The sequence below is a fragment of the Hipposideros armiger genome, unplaced genomic scaffold (genome assembly GCF_001890085.2).
Source record: "Hipposideros armiger isolate ML-2016 unplaced genomic scaffold, ASM189008v1 scaffold_432, whole genome shotgun sequence".
NCBI lineage: Eukaryota > Metazoa > Chordata > Mammalia > Chiroptera > Hipposideridae > Hipposideros > Hipposideros armiger.
This window is the reverse complement of record NW_017731782.1, coordinates 1,251,726-1,256,231: the sequence shown is the minus strand read 5'-3', so window position 1 is coordinate 1,256,231 and position 4,506 is coordinate 1,251,726.

The window sequence follows — 4,506 nt, the reverse complement described above, 5'->3', positions numbered from 1 at the left end:
GCGACTGATCTGCCTCACCCGGGAGGAGAGCAATGATGGTGCCAACTTGGGCCAGTGAAGCAACGTCCTCCACAACTAGACTGAAGAACAAAAGGATAGTAATTTCTCTGTTCCCCTTCCCCCAATTCCCCAATTTAAAAAAGAAATCTTAAAAAAAAAAATACAGTACTATAGCCACAATTCAGGAATCAAGAAGTTACTGTGGCAACAAGTACTCAACATCCATAAATCAATGACTGTGCCCTAGAAAGCTGCTGCAGAAAATACTCTTGTCTTCTCCACCATGCTTGCCAGCCAAAAAAACAAAGCAGCAGGAAGAAGGCTTTTGCTTACTTCCACCTTCCAAATCTTAATTAAATGTACCTAATTGACAGAAATCATTTACCGCTAGAACCCTAACTACAAGGATATCGGGAAATTTTGTTTTTAACATTTCAAGATTTATAGTACAAGGAAGTAAGCTTGAAAGAAGTTTGAATGACCAATCTACCTGATCCACCCAAATTTTTACATCCACAAACAAGTGCATCTACTTTTTTCAAATCTTTTATGTATTTTAGTAGAGAAAACTTTCTGAAGGTCTTATGAATTCTTTGTTAACTGGATTCCCAGATACATTCTTTATTTTTTATCTCTTCTATTTTAGATGTATCTCCTCCTACTCTGTTAAATTTGTCTGTAGTACCCTTGTTGAACAGAAATACATTAATGTTTGGCCTCAAGGTGATCCAGCCATCAATTTACAGAAAATTAAAAGGACAGAAAAACATGTTAAATTATTCCACAGAATGCAATCAACAAAATTCAGGTTACAAGAAATCACAGGGCTACCTGGTATTTCAACAAATAAGTTTCAAGGCAAAAAAAAAGAGAGAGAAGGGATTATTTAGATAAAAAGAGACCTAAGAGACATATCAAAAAGAAAACAGGCAAAACAACAGTGTTTAGAGATGCATGTTTAGGTGACAAAACTGAAAAGAAAGTGATTATCATAAACATCATGACAGTAATTCTTGGGAGGAGAAAAGGGATTGTAATTGGGAGGAGACATCTGACACATGAAAGGTTGCTAGCGTGGTGAGCAAGGATCTCTCTTCTGACCCGTTACATGGTATGCAGTTTTCTGTATTTCCTATACATAACAATAAAAGTTTTTTAAAGAACACATAACGACATATAGGATACAGGTTATATGCATATTTAAGATCACATTTCAACAGAGTGGTGTGGTACAAGGCTTCTGTCACAAAGCTCTTAAAACCCTTGAAGTGTTAAGAGTCTTTTGTATGCTAATGAGATGACTAGTATGTTGAGGACCCTACATAGCTTCAGGATGGGGCAGGTTACCAAAAAGACCAAGGCATTACAAGAGGGTTGAGGGTTGAAATTTTCCTTCCCACTTCCACCCCCAAACCTCCAGGGAGAGGAAGTCCTAGAGGTTGAGTTCAGTCACCAATGGCCAATAATTTAATCTTGGCTATGTAGTGAAACCTCCAAAACCCCTAAACAGGGTTTGGAAAGCATCCAGGTTGGTGAACACATCAATGTGCTAAGAGGGTAACAGCCAAAAGAGGGCACACAGTCTCCGAAAATCCTCCCCCCATACATTGCCTTCTCTTCTATTTGGCTGTTCCTGAGTTGTATCCTTTATAATAAACCAGCAAACATATGTATTTCCCTGAGTTTTGTGAGCTACCCTAGCAAATTACTGAACCTGAAGAAGGGGGCATGGGAACCTCCAATTTATAGCCAGTCGTTCAGAGGTAAGGGTGGCCCAGGACTCAGGACTGGATCTGAAGTGGGGGTACAGTCTATGGGACAGAGCCCCTTTAACATGTGGGATCTAATGCTATTTCTAGGTTGATAGGGTCATCATTGAACTGAATTATTGGACACCCAGTTGGTGTCCAGAGAATCGGCTGTTGGCGTGGAGTAAAAAGCTATTCAACTGGGTACCTTTGTGGGGGAGGAGAATGGGAGTGAAGATCAGGGAAGAAGATTCAGTGAAAGGACCTTGCATGCACTGAAGATGACAATATGCTAATAATAGCTAATGTTTATATAGCCTCTACATTAGGCATTGTGCTTAGTGCTCTACATATTTAATTCATTGGCCTATGAAGTAGGCACTATTACTCCCATCTTACAGAACCAGAAAATTGAGGAACAGAGAGGTTAAATAATTTACATAAGGCCACAGTGCTGGTAAGTGGCAAAGCTGAAATATGAACCCTGGCAGTCTGCTCCATGATCTGTGTCCATAACCATTATACTATGCCACTGACTACTAGAAATATGATTATCTCAACTATGTACCCGATGCCTAATAAAAATATATTCAACTGCTCACTCATTATCTCTACCTAGAAGACTCACAGACATCCCAAATATACCATGTCTAAGCCAGAACAATACTTCCCACCCAGCTAGTAAATCAACACTAAGAGTAAGCTTTCTCCTTTCTTCCTATAACTTCCCATGTCAAATCCATCAGCAAATGTTATTGGTCCTACCTCCAAAATATATCCCAACTTTGAGTACTGAACATATTTACTGTTGCCACCCTAACCCAAACCAACATCATCACTCACCTGTGCTACTATAATGGCCTCCTAACTTACCTCCTGACTTTGCCCCCTACAGTTCATGCTGCACACAGCTGAGTTTTTTAGAAAGCAAATGATATTACTCCCCTGCTTATGGCATTTCAATGGTTGCCCATTTCATTTAGAATAAAATCTAGACTCCTTACTACGACCTACAAAACCATACATAACCTGCCCTTAACCACTCAAATTTTATCTGTTTACTTCCCTAGTTCTTAAGCATCTTACATAATTGGGGTGTATAGAACACAAATAACAAAAAATGTCCTTAGTTTTAATTTTGAAAATAGAAGAATAGGGTCAAAATATCACGAATGATAAATTTATGTCAGTCTGGGACAGTACTTACGTAAAGTAATATTTGAACTGACCGTTCACCATCCTCAGTTGTCATCAACTTCCTTAGTCATAAATTGAACTAGGCAATGACCATCAAAGGCACTGAGGAAGGTTATTCACGGGAGCAAAGATGACAGGGAGCAAAACAGGAAAGACTGTCAGAGGAGAACGAAAGAAGAAAAAGGTGGGAGAGAGAGGGTGCACCACCAACTGCTTCACAATGACAAAAGACCAGGAAGAAAAGGTGTTTTTTAAAAAAATATTATTAGTACATTTATTGGGGTAACACTGGTTAACAATATTATATAAATTTCAGGTGTACAACTTGATAACACAACATTTGTATACTCTGTTATGTGCTCATCACCTTCAGCCTAATCTCCTTCCGTCATCTTGTATTTCACCCCCTTTACCCTCTTCATCCTCCTCCACCTCCCACCCTCTCTGGAACCACCATTCTGTTGTCTGTATCTATGATTTTATTTTTTCAGAAAGAAAAGTTTTGAATTGGACTCTAGCCCTGTCTCAGCAAAGTATTGGTTGTCAGAAAAGTCACGACGTATTTTGTCTATGTTTCTCAAAGGTCATTTATTTATATAAAGAACAAAGATCAATCGATATATTGTCCACTTTGTTCGATAACCTTTTGCCATCTTTCAGTGATTTTCATAATTCCTCATTCATAAAAAGACCTGTCTTTATTTGTGAAAAACTGAACAAGGTGCTGATTTACAGCCTCATCTGAATTGAACGTTATACCACACAAGGAGTTTTTTTTGTTTTGTTTTTTTAAAGATTTTTATTGGAGAATTGGGGGGATGGGAACAGCGCTGGGGAATTAGGGGAAGGGAAACAGACAAGCTGCTGTCATTTTGTTCTTCAGTCTAGTTGTGGAGGACGTTGCTTCACTGGCTCAAGTTGGCACCATCATTGCGCTCTTCCCGGGTGAGGCAGATCAGTCGCTGGCTTCTGGGCGGCCGCTCATAGCAGCTGCTGGCCGCTCATGCTGGCTGCTGGCTACACACAGTAGCCCATGGCTACCCACTGCCACAGGGGCTGCAGCCTATGCAGTCGCCTGCGACTCACAGCAGCCCAGCTCCAGGTTGAGCTATTGTTCAGCATCTTAGCTGTAGAGGGCGATGTCACCGGCCCTTATATGTGGGATCCGAACCGGGGCCCTCTGGCATCCCAAGCCAGTTCTTAACCATCGCGCCACTCCGCCGGCCCAAGGAGTTTTGAAGAGAGCGAAACAAGTGGAAGTCTTAGGGCGCAAGGTCAGGTGACTATGGTGGGTGTGACAACACATCCCATCCAAGCTCCAATAATTTTTGACGGGTGATCAAACTTGTGTGTGGTCTTGTGTTGTCGTGATAGAACACAACTCCTTTACAATTAACAAGCTCTGGGTATTTCTGGATGATGGATTCATTCAAACTGTCCAATTGCCGACAGTACGCATTCAAATTGATTGTTTGGTTCCTTGGTAGGAGCTCGAAAAACACGACACCTTTAAAATCCCACCACACTGAGAGCATACCCTTCTTCTGATGAACATCTGCTT